This window comes from Ovis canadensis, chromosome 5 (genome assembly GCF_042477335.2).
Source record: "Ovis canadensis isolate MfBH-ARS-UI-01 breed Bighorn chromosome 5, ARS-UI_OviCan_v2, whole genome shotgun sequence".
NCBI lineage: Eukaryota > Metazoa > Chordata > Mammalia > Artiodactyla > Bovidae > Ovis > Ovis canadensis.
The window spans coordinates 73,250,810-73,267,888 of NC_091249.1; the positions used below are offsets into that span (position 1 = coordinate 73,250,810).

The 17,079-nt window shown below is 42.3% G+C and overlaps 1 long non-coding RNA gene across 1 annotated transcript; it reads left to right on the plus strand.

The window, feature by feature from the left end:
* The first annotated feature begins 729 nt into the window (after positions 1-729).
* On the plus strand, positions 730-12,098 carry LOC138441843 (uncharacterized). Its single transcript, XR_011257443.1, has 3 exons — positions 730-904; positions 4,745-4,834; positions 11,424-12,098. It is a non-coding gene; the product is annotated as an uncharacterized lncRNA (long non-coding RNA).
* Positions 12,099-17,079: the final 4,981 nt, after the last annotated feature.

Below are 17,079 nucleotides of genomic sequence, written 5' to 3' on the forward strand. Positions count from 1 at the left end.
CTGGGCTCTTGACTAGAACACCACAAAGTTGTCCTAATTAATGCTTTGGCAAAGAATAATGTAACCAACATTTATAGAACCTTTAAGCACGGAGAGTGGAAGAAATATTGACGATGACCTGGGGGCTTCATTAAACAAATACTGATTAAGCACCAACTGTGGGGCAGCCCTTCACCGATAAGTTTAGGAAGGAGAGTAGGTACAGTGGTAAAGTCAGCAGACACATCTATTCTTTCATGGAGTTAACATTCTCATGGGAAAGTGAGATGATAAATAATTGTAACAGATGAGTCAGTGATAAGGGGCATGAAGTGGGAGGTAGGAATAGAGTTAGGAGGCTAGAAGAACCCATAATCTCTTATTCACTTGTCCAGCCCCCACCTTCTACACTTGAGGAACACGAGGCAAAGCCAGCAGCGATCTGCTCAAGACCAGACTACACCCAGCTGGTCAGAAGCAGAGTTGGAAGTGAACACTGTCTTCCTGCAAAGCCAATCCCTTCTTCACAGCCCCTCTCATGGAGGGTCTATTTTCCTGTCGTTGTCTAGTTGTTAGACCCGTGTATCGAGGGAGGGAAGCAGCGCTCAAGCACCCGCTCGTTCGCCCCAGGACACAGGATCCCATCCTTTCCCCTTCACAGCCCAGGACCCAGAGAGAAGGCCGGGAGGGGCGGGGCCTGGATACGCGGGGGCGGGGCCTGGATACGCGCCGGCGCGTCCAGTAGGTGGCAGCAGCGAGCAGCCGCGCCCCCCTCGCAGCCGCCCGACGATCCCGCATCATGGATGTCGAGCTCTCCTAAATCGCTTTGCTCGCTGGAATTCGAGACCCCAGACGAGGACCAGGATTCATGAACTGGTCTCAGGGGCCCGGGCAGGGGCCTCTGGCTCCCGACACTGGCCGAGAGGTGGGTCCCGGGGCGGGCCGCCGCTCGTGGACGCCGGGCGGAGGACGCCCTGCCCCCGCCCTGCCTCCCTGTGGTCCACACCCGCTTTGGGCTCCCGAGCCGCTGGGCTGCAATAGTCCGGGTGCGCGCCAAAAGGCGCTGCCGGGCCTGCTTCTGCCGGGCAGTCAGGTCCCAGGAGCGGACGGACCCAGGCGCCCGCGTCCTCTCTGCCGCCTCCTCCCTGCTCTCACCCGAGCTGTTAGCCCACTCGCCTTCAAGGCCAGAGGCTACAGCCCAGACTTGAGAGGGACAGCAGAAAGAGAGAGGGCACCTGAGGATACAGAGCTAACACTGGACTATTTCACCCCCAGGTAATGAGTGAAGTCGAAAAATCGGAAGATTTAAAGGAAACAGGGGCCAAAAAATGAAATAAAAGGCATTCAGGTTGGATAGGAAATAAAACTATATCTAGTCTCAGGTGACATAAACTTCTAAGTGGAAAATCACAAGGAGTCTAATTTAAAAATAAAAACTATTAGAACTAATAAAGTTTAGTAAGTTTGCAGAATAAAAGAACAATATACAAAAATCAGCTGTTTTCTTAAGAATAAAACCACCATATGACCCAGCAATCCCACTCCTAGGCATGTACCCTGAGGAAACCGAAATTGAAAAAGACACATATATTCCATTGTTCTATTTACAATAGCTAGAACATGGAAGCAACCTAGATGTCTGTTGACAGATGAATGGATAAAGAAGTGTGGTACATATACACAATGGACTATTAGTCATAAAAAGGAACACATTTTGAGTCAGTTCTAATGAGGTGGATGAACCTAGAACCTATTATACAGAGTGATGTCAGTCAGAGAAAGATAAATATCATATTCTAATGCATATACACGGAATCTAGAAAAATGGTACTGAATAATTTATTTACAGGGCAACAATGGAGAAACAGACGTAGAGACTAGACTATGAACATGGGGAGAGAGGAGGAGAGAGTGAGGTGTATGGAAAGAGTAACATGGAAACTTACATTACCATACGTAAAATAGCCAACAGGAATTTGCGGTATGGCTCAGGAAACTCAAATAGAGGGTCTGTATCAACCTAGAGGGGTGGGATGGGGAAGGAGATGGGAGGGGGGGATGGGGAAGGAGATGGGGGGGATGGGGAAGGAGATGGGAGGGTGGGATGGGGTAGGAGATGGGAGGGGGGATGGGGAAGGAGATGGGGGGGGATGGGGAAGGAGATGGGAGGGAGGTTCAAAAGGGAGGGGATATGTGTATACCTATGGCTGATTCGTGTGAGGTTTGACAGAAAACAAAATTCTGTAAAGCAATTATCCCTCAATAAAAAATAAATTTTTTAAAAAATCAGTTGTTTTCAATACACTAGCAATGAACAATCCAAAGATGAAAATAAGAAAACAACTTAATTTGCCAGAGCACCAATAATAACAAAACACATAGAAATATATTTAACAAAAGAAGTGCAAAACTTCACTCTGGAAACTATAAAACATTGTTCGGAGAAATTAAAGAGAAAAACAAATGGAAAAACATCTCATGTTCATGGATATGGAAGATGTAATATGGTTAAAATGACAATACCCCCAAATTAGTCTGCAGACTCAATACAATCCCTACCAAAATCTCAGCAGCTTCCTTTTTTAAAAAAGAAATTGACTAGCTGATGCTGAAGTTCAAATGGAAATTTAGGGACCCAGACTAGTCAAAATAGTCTTGAAAATATTCAAAAATTATGATCAAGCAGTGGAAAGCAAGACAGTTTGGTGCTATCTACAAATAAATCATCATAATAGAATTGAGAATCTATAAACAAATCCACATACCTATGATCAATTGATTTTCCACAAAGATACCAAATCAATGGAGGAAAGAATACTCTCACCAAATGGTGCCGGGAGAACTGTATGGCCACATGAAGAAGAATGAATTTGAGTCCTTACCTCATATCATACGTATAGGATAACTCAGAGTGGTGAAATCATAGCCTTGCTTTTGACAAAGGAGGTCCTGATTTATTTGGCAATGAGGCAGCTATTGACCTTCTGAAAGGAGTGTCAGGTTTTGGCTGTTTAAAGACTGGGAAGAAAGAGCCCCTACTTTTCCTGCTGTCCTGCCTTTGACATGATACCTACAACATCCCAGGACTGGCTCTGACCACCCTCTCTAAGTTTTAGAATGTCACACTTACTGCTGAGACTGTAAGCTGAGATACTCCATGGTAAGCTGATGTGATCAGCTTCCTATCTGAGTTCACATAATCACAACCTTCTATTACTAAGACCCCTGTCCTACACTCAACACATTATATCCTCAAACCACAGTAGCATTAAGAGATTAGGTGCACCTGGCTTAATATTCTCACTACTTCCACAGGACATTTGACAGTATGCCCCAAGTAACCCTGGATGTTTTGTACCAATTGTACCCATCAACTGTTACCTAAGTCGTAACCTCAATTGTGACTCTAGCTTCAAATTCTTGGTAGCATTAGAACAACCTATTCACAATTAAAAAGACTATTGATCTTGAGGGGTTTGGACCTTCAGAAGAGACCAGGAAGGTACAGTCAGGTGGTAGGCAGATGTTACACAGTAAGCAGATGTTATGCGGTAGGCAGATGTTGTATGAATATGAGCAACCTGCAGAGGAGTTGGCACACTCTGATTTCCTCTCTCTTCCCTGGACCTACCTTGTCACTGAAGATGGCAGAGTTCTTACCCCTGACTTAGGCCACAGAACCGCTGCTTTCTGCACTTTACTCTGGGATGTGGTGGGAGACCATCAACCCTCATTGCTTTTGGCTCAGCCCTAACTCGTCATCTCACTGGTTCATAATGTAGTCATGCTCCCAAGTAAGAAAAGCTGTTACTGACTCATGAATGCGGAACTGAGTTGAATGATCGCTGAGTAGATCAGAGCAGAAATGAAAGTACCCCTCCTAATTTCACCTTCTCTCATCAAACAAAGCAAAGCCCTTCTCTTAGCCCTATCTATTCCTTGAGACTACATGGTCCCCACTTTTATAGAAAATGTAGTAAGGGTTACCATATATGTAAAGATCAGAGAGAGATCATTAAATGGAATTTCTTTATTGTTGGGTTATTTTAGCAAAAAGTCTAGGGATAGGTGACAAAACATTAAGAAACTGTGAAGCAAAGCTGACTCTGGTCAGAAGGAAGCTTGTACAACTGTTACAACAAGTTCATTGTGAACCATTAAAATAGAATTGCTAGGGATGGGAAGTGGGGTTGAAGGAATGTCAGGGGGCTGGAAGAAAGTGGCCATAAACAATAGAGATCTTTATGCCCACCCTGCTAGGTTTCCAAGCTTGGCTAAAACTAACCTTCCTACTATAGTGTTGATATAGAAGTAAAGAATTTTCAAACTAGATCTTTTAGAAAGTACCCAGTCTAGAATGTATATGGATAGTTTTGAAAGCCCCATTTAGCTCTAAAAATAATCTGATTTTTTGTTTCTTTGATTTAGTTCAGAATCATTTTTAAAAAGAAAAGTAACTTGGAGCTCAATAATTAACATAGATCACTTACTGAGTGCTTATTTTGAACCAGGCACTGACGTGACTGCTTCACGTATATTACGTCATTTAATCCTCACAACAGCCCGGTGAAGCAGCACTGCAATTGTTCCCTTTTTACAGATGGAGAAACAGAGGCACAGAACGGCTAACTGTTTGCCAGGGTCACACTGCAAGGCTGTCATAGAGCAGCATACGAGAAGAGCTGCCTGTTTAAAGCAAGAAGAGGGAAGGGTTTCAAGTGGTGAAGGTGTCAACAACCCTGTCATTGTTTCTTCTCCCTCACAGCTCAGAGAACCCTGTTTGAAAACTTTTGATAAGAAAACTGGAAGATAAACTGAATCACTCAAGTTCAAGATAGGATAAAATGTGACAAAGGTAAATATTTTAATTCATATTTAGTTTTAGAGAAAGAAAGGCAAATCTGTGGGAGCCAGAAACAAGCGCATGATTCACAGCCTTATGGGTTCATGGGAGCAGATGCCATGGGGACCCTGGGGCTTCTCAGCCTGGACACTGGTCCTCAGAGCGGGGCTGGTCTTCTAATGTCCACCACCACCTCCATTATTAGACATGACCTTGGGCCCATGTAAGCAGGAGAGCTGGACATTTGCTCCCTGCATGAAGCTTGAAGCCTAAAAGTGTTGCTTTTCCATCAAAAAGGCATTAGAAAGCTTACTTCAGCCTTCCAAGGACACCCTGAAAAAACCACACACCTGTGAGGAAAAGTCAAACCCTCAGAACCACTACTTGAGAAAGTGTAGGATCTGAATTTGCCCTGCGCTCTACAGGAATTCCAGTCAGAGAAGTAAGTAATAAAAACTGGCCCTTCGATGTTGATTCTCTAGGAAGACAACAGAAACAATTGCAAACACTACCCTGTCACAGAGCAGTGTACATAGGTTGAAGACTAGGTCAGGGTAGTTCACAGTAAGAGAGACACAAATCTCACAAGGAAACTATCTGGAGAGAATACCAGCAGATGTAACCAGCCAGTGAATTAGCATTGCAAAAATGGGAAATAAAAGAACTGAAAATGAAAGACACCTGAAATAAGTGTTAAAGGTTATTTAAAAGATTTTTTTAAATTAGGAACTATAATGAAAGAATAGAGCACTACGGACAGACAAATTCGATAAATAACCAGGTAGAACAACCAAAAACTTTTTTGATAAAATTTTATTTGACAGAATACAAATTTGATTTTTTAAAAAGACACATTTGATAAATTTTCAAATATAACTCCTATAAACAAACAAATAAAAAGGCACTGCAATTAAGGACTCACTGGATAGGTTAAACAAAAGATTCAGCACAGCAGAGGAAAAAAATCCTTGAACCTGAACACAGATCTACAGAAATAACCCAGAATATAACTGTAAAAACAAGGTGAAAAGTGAAAGTTGCTCAGTCGTGTCTGAGTCTTTGCGACCCCATGGGCTATATAGTCCATGGAATTCTCCAGGCCAGAATACTGTAGTGGGTAGCCTTTCCCTTCTCCGGGGGATCTTCCCAGCCCAGGGATTGAACCCAGGTCTCCCACATTGCAGGCGGATCCTTTACCAGCTGAGCTACAAGGGAAGCCTGTAGAAACTACAAAAGAATTAAGCAAGATAGAGAATAGAGAATAGAAAATAGAAAATGAGAAGCCCAACATAATTTAACAGAACTTCCAGAAGCAGCTACTGAAAGGGAGTCAGTATTCACAGGGGAAATGACTAAGGATATTCCAGAATGAAGACATGACTCTTCAGGCTGAAAAAGCACATTAATTTCCCGACAGGATAAATAACAAAAAAAGATTTTTTAAGCATGATTTCTATTTCTCTAAAGGTTTTATCTGTTCTTGTTTTTCCTTCCAATCCTTCTTCCAGGGTTTAATTTCCATTTCATCTAAGTGTTCAATTTTATAGAATGAAACAGTTGAATGAAAATGTAAGACTAGAAATTAATAAAATGAAAAACAAAGAATATAGAAAGAAGGAAATAACAATGACAGTGACAAAAATAATGAAATATTTCTCTGTTTTAAGAACTCATTCTCAAGCTGCTGCTGCTGTTTTAGTTACTTATGCTGGGCTCTGCTTACTTCCATGACAGACAGGCTGTTCCCCCATGTGCTAATCAGAAGTCAGCTTCCAGGGCAGCTTTACTCTCAGTCTACTGCCCATGTGGTCAGAAAAGCCTTCCAGAGCAGATACACCAGCACAGGGAGGGAAGCTGGGGAAAGAAGATGGAGACTTCAGCAAAGGTCGGGACCCCAAAGGCACGCAGACTAAGAGTGACACCCAGTGGTCTGATCACATGAACAGCACAGCACAGAGGGGTGGTGGTGGGTTCCTGGTCCACACCCTGGCTGCTGCAGGCGGTAGGTTGTCTGTGGGGGTTTTCCTCCAATTCCTGTGTTTTGAGAGTCTGTAATCTAGAGAGTGCTTTGGGGGTATGCAATGAGCCAGTTCCCCTCTCCGCTCCCCTTTCCTACCTCTCTTTCTCTCCCTTTCCTTCCCTACCAAATGTGAAATCTCTGGTGCATGGGGTCCCACAGGTGACCAGGTGGAGGCCAACAGGTGACTCTGTACAAGTAAGGAGAAGGTCTCCTACCACCTCTGTGATACAGGGGATGATATTCTGCAGGGTCAGTGTATCCTGTACAACCAAGCTATGTGCTGATCAGATTAATTTAGTAATACTGGTAGTACTAGTAGTAGTATTGAAATTCAAGGTGGAGGTATAAGATGCTTGACTGCCAGTGTAGACAGTCCATTATATCAGAAATAAACCTCACTGAGGCCTGGTTAGGTCTCCCTCACTTCTCCAAACAAAGCTGTAGTTATCTTTCTAAACGCTTTAGCAACTGCCAGCCTGGAGATTATTCTGCAGAAATGCTGGCCAAGATGCAAACACTGTAACAACACTGTAAAATCTGACACCCCCCCTATCATCCACCACCAATAGCCCCAACAATGACAAAACTAGTATATATTGACAACACACACACACACACACATACACACACACACTACTGTGCAAGGCACCACCCTTCTAAGTGCTTTACATGTATTAGCTGTTTTATATTTATGACGATCCTATTAGGCAAATACTAATATTTTACAGATGAGAAAACTGAAGCATAGAAAGATAAATTAATGTGTCCAAAGTCACCGAGCTAGAAAGCTAATGGGGACACATGGTGTTCTCATGTAACCCCAGAGTGCCTTTCAGGCAGTCTGTCTCTAGAACTCTGTCAACCATTAAGCTGCACTATATCCAAATGACCTCCCAATGGCCAGTCCCAAAGGGCTTCCCTCAGTCCACCCTGCTTTACCTCTCTGAGATCTGCAACAGTGTTAACCATCCGTTCCCCTCCACAGTGGCTGGTTCTTTCCTCTCAGCCTTGTTGTTGTTCAGTAGCTAAGTTGTGTCTGACTCTTTGCAACCCCATGAATTACAGGATGCCAGGCTTCTCTGTGCTATCTCCCTGAGTTTGCTCAAACTCATGTCCATTGAGTCAGTGATGCCATCCAACCATTTCATCCTCTGTCACCGCCCCCCTTCTCCTCTTGCTGTCAGTCTTTCCCAACATCAGGGTCTTTTCCAGTGATTCGACTCTTCACATAAGGTGGCCAAAGTATTGGAGCTTCAGCTTCAGCATCAGTCCCTCCAATGAATATTCAGGGTTGATTTCCTTAGGATTAACTGGTTTGATCTGCTTTCTGTCCAAGGGACTCTCAAGAGTCTTTTCTAGCACCACAGTTCAAAAGCATCAGTTCTTCAGCACTCAGCCTTCTTTATGGTACAACTCTCACATCCATACACAACTACTAGAAAAACCATAGCTTTGACTAGATGGACCTTTGTCAGCAAAGTGACGTCTCTGCTTTTCAATATGCTATCTAAGTTTGTCATGGTTTTTATTCCAAGGAGCAAACATCTTTTAATTTTGTGGCTGCAGTCACCATCCACAGTGATTTTGGAGCCCAAGAAAATGAAATCTGTCACTGTTTCCACATTTTTCCCATCTATTTGCCATGAAGTGATAGGACCAGATGCCATGATCTTAGCTTTTTGAATTTTACCCAGTTTATTCACTGTCCTCTTTCATCTTCATCAAGAGGCTCTTTAGTTTAATTCCTCTTTTGCTATAGGTGGTATCATCTGCATATCTGAGGTTGTTGATATTTCTCCCAGCAATCTTGATTCCAACTTGTGCTTCATCCAGCCCCACATTTAGGATGGTGTACTCTGCATAGAAGTTATATAAGCAGGGTGACAATATACAGCCTTGACGTACTAGTCTGTTATTCCATGTCTAGTTCTAACCGTTGCTTCTTGACCTGCATACAGATTTCTCAGGAGGCAGGTCAGGTGGTCTGGTATTCCCATCTCTTTAAGAATTTTCCAGTTTGTTGTGATCCACACAGTCAAAGGTTTTAGCATAGTCCATGAAGCAGAACTAGATGTTTTTCTGGAACTCCCTTGCTTTTTCTGTGATCCAGCAGATGTTGGCAATTTGATCTCCGGTTCCTCTGCCTTTTCTAAATCCAGCTTGTACATCTAGAAGTTCTTGGTTCATATACTGTTGAATCCTGGCTTGAAGGATTTTGAGCATTACCTTGCTATCATGTGGAATGAGCAGAATTGTTTGGTAGTTTGAACATTCTTTGGCATTGCCCTTCTTTGGGATTGGAATGAAAACTGACCTTTTCCAGTCCTGTGGCCACTGCTGAGTTTTCTAAATTTGTTGGCGTATTGAACACAGCACTTTCACAGCATCCTTTTAGGATTTGAAATAGCTCAGCTAGAATTCCATTACCTCCACTATCTTTGTTCATGGTAATGCTTCCTAAGGTCCACTTGACTTCACAATCCAGGATATCTGGCTCTAGGTGAGTGACCACACCATTGCAGTTATCCAGTTCATTAAGGCCTTTTTTGTACAGTTCTTCTGTGTATTCTTGCCACCTCTTCTTAACCTCTTCTGCTTCTCTTAGGTTCTTGCCGTTTCTATTCTTTATTGTGCCTATCTTTGTATGAAATGTTCCCTTGGTATCTTTAATTTTCTTGAAGGGATCTCTAGTCTTTCCCATTCTTTCCCTCTCAGCCTGCTCCCGTCTCTTTTGCTATGCTTACTTCCTCTGCTCTGTAAATAGAAGCATCCTCCAAGGTTCTTCCCCACCAACTCTATTTTCCATTCTCTTTATTCTTTCTCCTTTTCACGAGGACCTTGATTGAAGCATTCCTTGAATTTAATGGTCAGGACACTGGGGTGCCATACCCAAGTTGTTGGGTTCATCATTTTCACTCCTGGAGTCCTCATTTCCTCCTGCAGCAAAGTCAGGGGGTTGTTTAGAGCAGTGGTTCTTACCTTGGCTGCACGCTGGCTCCACCTGGTGGTGGAATAAGAAGAACACGAGAAAGGGCTGGGAGTGAAAATTTCGAGAATGAGTGTGTTTTCCCATACATTAGTTCAGAGATATAAATTGTCTTGAACTTATCTTTAAAAACATCTTACATTTATCTTCCTGTAGCCCGCCAGGCTCCACTGTCTACGGAATTCTCCAGACAAGAATACTGGAGTGGGTGCAATGTCCTTCTCCCAGAGGTCTTCCCGACGCAGGGATTGAACCCAGGTCTCCTGCATTGCAGGCAGATTCTTTACCGTTCGAGCAACCCGGGAAGCCCCATTAACATGTTGTGGGTCTCTCTAAATGCTTAGAGAAATGTCCAAACCAAATACAGCTTCTTCTAAAACATGCAGGATGGCAGTGCCCCAGACTAAAAATGTTGAGTGCCGCCACCTGCTGCCTTCCTTAACGTTCTCCTGCCTTGGGCTCAAATTCCCATAGAAGGGATCACAGACAGTTTACACAAGAGCCAGGATTTACTCTGACATCCTTGCTTGCCCTGTGTTCCTTCTCATCCTATACCCAGAAAGCTTTTTCTTGTAAAAAGCAGACTGAAAACTATGAAATTCTGAAATTCTATTAATCCTTAGTCCTCTAAGCACAGTTATAAACATGATTTATCTGTATTGATATTTTCCTCCTTTAGGCTTGATTTCTAAAAAACAAATACATGGTTTTTTGCCTTTTTTTTTTTCTGTTCTGGCTATTTTGAGCCCAGATTTGGCCATCAGGTAGGTATTATGACAGTGCTGCTTGCACACATTAATATGCAAAAAAATTGTCTAAAATCTCATTAAATGCAAGTTCTGTTTTCAGTAGGTCTGAAATGGGGTCTGAAATTCTGCATTTCTAGCAGGCTCCTAGGTAATGCTTAGGTTTCTGGTCAGTGGGCCACACTTTGAATAATGAGGGTCTGTAATATTCACTGGAAGAGATGTTTAGCATGGAGAACAAAAGATCTCCAAGACTACAAATGGAAAAATCTCTCCCTTATTCCTTCAACCATGAGCCATCTGACCCTTTACCCTTTGCACAAGGTTGCTTCCTGTGTAAATCTGCATGAAGCCAGTATTTTCTGGACGATATTAAAGATACATCAAATCGAGTGGCATTCCCTTGCCTTGCTTCGCTTTGCTTTGTAACTGTAACTCTCCTATCATGAGTTGCTCTCCATGCAGAGAGTAGGTGAACCATTTCCCACCACACTGGTACTGCTGCTGTGCCCCAGTATCCTTATTTACCTTCTGCAAAACCTTGCAGCCTAAGCCTGCTGCTGTAAGCAGAGAAGTGCTGTCTCCTACCCAAAGCTGTGGCATAGGGTATCTGATACTTTTATTTTCCCAGCTGCTTCTTTGCTCTTGCTCAAAACTAGTTCCTCATTTTTAAGAAGCTATTAATCACACATCAATCTCAGTACCTTGCTTTTAGTAGGTGATCGATAACTCTTTGCCAGATTTGACTGGTTATCTAATAAAGAAGGATCTCCCTGGAGACAAAGAAGCCAGATTCTTCACATGGCATTTCAGAAGAATGATTAACATTTACTTTCTATTTATTTACAGACAAGTGAAGATGTTTCAAAAAGCCAACCAGCGACGTCATCTTCAAGGATTTACCTCTTGCAATTTTTAGAGCCAGATTAATTCCTTAATGTCAAGTCCTACAGATTGGCTGAGTTGGGAAGTGGCTGTCTCTGCCTGCCTGCTTCATGCCTGCCCAAAATTCTACTTTGACTATAACTAGCCATTGTCCAAATGTCACTTTTCCTCAAGGTCAGGTCATTTATCAAGACTCAACCAATTGAACCGGCATGTGACAGGTGACAGAATCTCAATTCAGCTTGAGATTGAATTGAGTTCAGTAGAGAGAGAAAGGGAAGCTCCAGCCTCTGATTAGAGGAGACACAATGAAGTTAAAGATAACTGAGCTGTGCCTTGGAGGATGCAGGCAAACCTGGGTGAAGGTGTGAGGGAGAGTTTAAAAGTGGGAATGAAATGGATGAAGACTTGGCAGTCAAATGTACAATGTAGGTCTAGCAGATAATACAGAGTCCATCTCAACTGTGACCAAAAATAAATGATATGGAGTAGAACATAATGAGTCATGACACGGGGGGAGAATGGTAGCCAGATTGTGCAACTTTTTATATGTCAGCCTGAAGAGATTTAAATTAACCTTGTAGGCAATAGAGAGTGATGGAAGATTTGTAATTAAGTAAATGTCACAGTGAAAATTAATGTCCTTACTATTTGGTCGTGGTGTCTAGATCATCTTCAGATGAGGTATGAGCTTGAACGTGAGTCATATTCTCCCACAAACTTGATCTGTCTTGGTAAATGTACTACATACATGAGAAAAATGTCTATTCTCTAGTTACAGGGTATTGTGTTTGTCAAACACAATGTCAAAATGATCAGCTGTTTTCCATGTCATGTTTATTTTTACTGATTTTTTTGAGTTCTTTCAATTGTATGTTATTTTGTTGTCATTTTAATTGCTGAGAGAGGGTGTTAAAATCCCTAACTGAGATTGTAGAATTTCTGTTTCTCCCCTCAATTTTATCAATTGCTTCTTTGTTTCAAAGATTATCAGCACACATTAATGATTATATGTCTTTTCATATACCATTTCAGCCTTCTTATGCTTACACCTTACATGATATCTTTTTTTGATCCAGTTGCTTTTAACCTATCTTTGAATTTAAAATATGTATCTGGAACATAGCATACAGTTGGATCTTACTTTTTACAAATCAATTCTAAAAATCTCTCTCTTTTAAGTAGTGTTGTTTTTTAGTCTTCTGGCTCCCATGGTTTGTAATGAGAAGTCAGAGGTCTTTTTTTTTTTTTTTAATGTTCCTGACACTTGCTAAAGATGATAAGGAGGACTTTATTCAAGAAGGAGGAACTGCTGTATGGGGTTTTGCAGCAGGGAATAGAGGGCAGGCTAAACTCCAAATACAACAAGGACAAGTGGAGATTGATACCCAAGGAACAGGATGGAGTCAGTAAATGGAAAATTACTAAGAGGAAAAATCAGGGACGGTGGGGATTCTTGCTGAAGCCACACTGGGGTGATAAGATATTGAGGATCAGGGGTAAGGAATTTGATCAGATATGGGGAGTGATCAGAGACTGAGTGGAGGATTTTGCTAAACTGACTCAGCAGGATTCTTACTAATACCGCAGTAAGTGGATCAGGAGAGCGCCCGCAGGCGGGGTCTAGTCAAGAAGAGATCTCAGAGAAGCTTGATTCAAGTTTGATCAAAGGAGAGAGTCTGTCATATTCCACTGTGTGTAGTGTCTTTTTCTCTAGCTCTTTCCACATGTTCTCTTTACCTTTGGTTTTCAACACTTTGATTATTAAGTGACTAGAAACAGTTTTCTCTAATTTCTCTTACTGAGCTTCTTGCATTAGTGTCTTTGAGGAAAGATTCTGCCTCATTCTCTCTCTCTTCTCTCATTTGGGGACGCCAGTTACACAGTGTTAGACCTTTTGTTATCATTCCCCATGTCATTTTTTAAGGATTTATTTTTTCTAGATTTGCTTTAGATTTAAAACAAAATTGAGAGGAAGGTACAGAGATTTCTCATATTACATCCACTGCCCACACACAAGCATAGCCTCCCCCATTGTCAGCATCACTCACCAAAATGGTACATTTTTTACCAAGAATGAATCTACTTTGACACAGCAAAAAAATTTTTATAATCTAAAGTTTATAGTTTATCCAAGGGTTCATTCTTGGTGTCATACATCCTATGTGTTTAGACAACATATCATGACCAATGTCCATCATTAAATATACAGAATATTTTTACCACTCTAAAAATCTTTTATGCTGTCTATCACACCCCACCCCCACCCATGCAACCACTGATCTTTTTCTTGTCCCCCTAGTTTTGCCTTTCCCAGACTGTCATATGGTCAGAATCATATAGAATGTAGCATTTTTAGGTCTGACTTCTTTCACTTACTAATATGCATTTAAGATTCCTCCATATCTTTTGATATGATCTCCATGATCTAAGAGCTCATATCTTTTTTTAGCACCAAATAAACCATTCTGTTGTCTAGATGTGCCACAGTTTATTCACCTACTCAAGGCCATCCAGTTTGCTTCCAAGTTTTGGCAATTATGAGTAAACCTGCTATAAACATCTTTGTGCACTTTTTTTTTTAACATAAGTTTTTAACTCCTTTGGGTAAAAACCAAAAAGTGTAATTGCTAAATCGTATAGGAAGAGCATGTTTAGTTTCTATAAGAACTGCCAAACTGTCTTTATAGTGGTTGTGCTCTTTGCACTCTCATTAGCAGTGTGCGAGAGTTCCTGCTGCTCCATGCCCTCACCACCATTTGATGTTGTCAGTGTTCTGGGTTTTGGCCATTCTAATAGGTATTTAGTGGCATACTGAACTGCATTTCCTGATGACGTATGATGTGCAGCATCTTTTCACATGCTTATTTGCATCTCTTCCTTGTTAAGATGTCCATGAAGGTCTTTGGCCCATTTTTTTTAATTGGGTTATTTGATTCTCATTGTTGAGTTTTAAGTGTTATTTGTCTATTTTGAATAACAATCCTTTACCAGATGTGTCTTTTGCAAATATTTCCTCTTGGGTTTGGCTCATCCTCTCATTCCCTTGACATTGTCTTTGGCAGAAGCAGAAGTTTTTCAGTTTAATGAATGCTAGCTTATTAATTATTTCTTCTAGGATCATATCTTCAGTATTATATCTGAAAAGGTGTGGCTATACCCAAGTTCATCTAGGTTTTCTCCTGTGTTATCTTCTGGAGTTTTGTAGTTTCACATTTTACATCGAGGCTTGTGATTCATTTTGAGTTAATTATTGTGAAGAATGTAAGGTCTGTGTCTAGAACAGACACAGGTCTATATATTCCAGCATCATTTGTTGAAAAGAGAAATATTTTTGCTCCATTTTACTGCCTTTGCTCCTCTGTCAATGATCAGATAACCATATTTATGAGAGTCTATTTCCTGGACTCTCTGTTCTGTTACACTAATCTAGTCTTTTCTTTTGCCAGTGCCTCACTATCTTGATTACTGCAGCATGATAGGAAGTCTTAAAGTCAGGTGACGTCAGTCTTCCTACTTTGCTATTCTCTTTCAATGTGTTGGCTCTTCTGGGTCACCAGAAACATGAGGGACCCAAAGTCCTGCTCAAAGCTCAATTCTGCCTTTGATATCCTGGCTGCAGCAGGAGGCCCAGGGAGTATGCAAGGGGCTGCCCAGCCCTCGGCACCCATAGTCCTTGCACTGTCGGGCCTCTGACAGGGGAGCAGAGCTCCTCCTTGCCTCTCTGCAGATTGCTTCATGCCTATCAGGCTGTGGCACATTCCACCCATTCTAGGATTGAGATACACAGTTTGGTACCAGTGGGGGCCACCAGGGTATGGGAGGGGGACAGACAGCATCCCAGCATTCAAAGCTTGCTCCCTCCCTGACTGGCTTGGCCCACACTGATTTGCCTGCCCTGGGAAAGGGCTTGCCACCCAGCCTCTTTCTGCAAACACCTCCCTTAGCTATCTCGGTGAAGCTGGAGCTTTGGTCATGGCATCTCACCTCACCCCCAGCAGCATCACTAAGCTGATCCCTAGCCCTGGCTCCCAAAGTCTTGTCAGAAGGAATCAGGAAATCACATCTTACAGGTGAGAGGATGGAGGACCAAGTATGTTAAGGCTATGCACAAATTCTAACTGCATAAAATAAATCTTGTTTGCTTTTTTGGACAGTCACCAGAGCAGGGGCATGCAGTTGACACAGTGAGCTGAACTTTAGAAAAGCCTCCCATGAGATCTTGCAAATGAGATGGAAAAAATATGGACTGAATCCAAATAAGGTTAGACAGATTGATGACTGATTTAAAGACTACTAATAAATTACTTGATGCTTCCTGGGATGCTCTCTTCAGAACAGGTTCTTAGTTGCAGCTTTCATTCCATTCCAGGCCGAATTTTAATACTCTTGGATGAAGGCACAAATTCACTCATTTAAATAATATTGAGTGGGTGCCTACTCTGTACTGGGCACTCATGGCACTGTTGAATGGAAGCAGAGCCTCCGCCCTCACAGAACCCACCATCTACCAAGGACACAGAGGTCACTCAGAGTGAAACACAAATGGCTGTGCAGTGAGGGCTGTGACAGGGAGGAACGTCCGTACTGTCAGAGCACGTCAAAGGGGAGTTTCATCTGAGGGCGGGTAGGGGGAATCAAGGAAGACTTCCCTACAGTAGTGCCTTTTAAGTTAATATCTGAAAGACACATAAGAGCTACAAAAACAAGAGGAAAAAGAGTTCCAGAGAGAGGGACTAGCCTGTCCCTCTGGGCCCTGTGCCAGGAGGCAGTATAACTAGGGTGAAGGAATGGAAGGCCAGAAAGCCAAGGGTGTGGGCCGTGAGGACCTGCATTCATCTGCTGAAATGTAAGTTCCATGAGGGCAGAGGATTTGAATTATTTTTCTCACTGCTGTATCCCCAGTGCCTAGAGCTGTGCCTACTACATAGTAGGTACTGAGAAATATTGAGAGAATGAATGGAGGGATAGATGGATGCTGATGAGTATGTAAGAGATATGAACAATAGAAATTTTGTAGGTTTTTAGGCAATGGGATGTTGTTTTGTAGAGGCTTCCCTGGTGGCTCAGACAGGAAAGAATCTGCCTGCAATTTGGGCAACCCAGGTTTGATGCCTGGGCTGGGAAGATCCCCTGGAGAAGGGAATAACAACCCACTCCAGTATTCTTTTCTGGAGAATTCCATAGACAGAGGATATAGTCCATGGGGTCTCAAAGAGTCAGACATGACTGAGCAACTAACACTTTGACTTTTCAAGCATTGGGAAGTTATGAACTGTTTAGTAGAGATTAGCCTGGCTTCAGGCTAGAGAAAGGACTGGAGGAGGTAGGAATTAGATGTGTGTGACCAGTCAGGATAAACATTCCATTTCTGGATGAAGATCAAACTAAACTGGGGTACTGCAGAGAGAACAGAGTGAAGAGTCTTGAGAGGTGTTTAGGGGACTTGGTGAGGAACTCCTGCACATGAGCTGGTGAAAGCCATTGGTGAGGGGGCACAGAGGGTGAACAGAAACAGAATCAGATTTCTCCATTATCTCAAAAAGTTTGAAGGAAATGGCACAGTAAGATAACAAGCAAATAAAATACTTGTAAAAATCTTAACTCAAAGTATACTCAA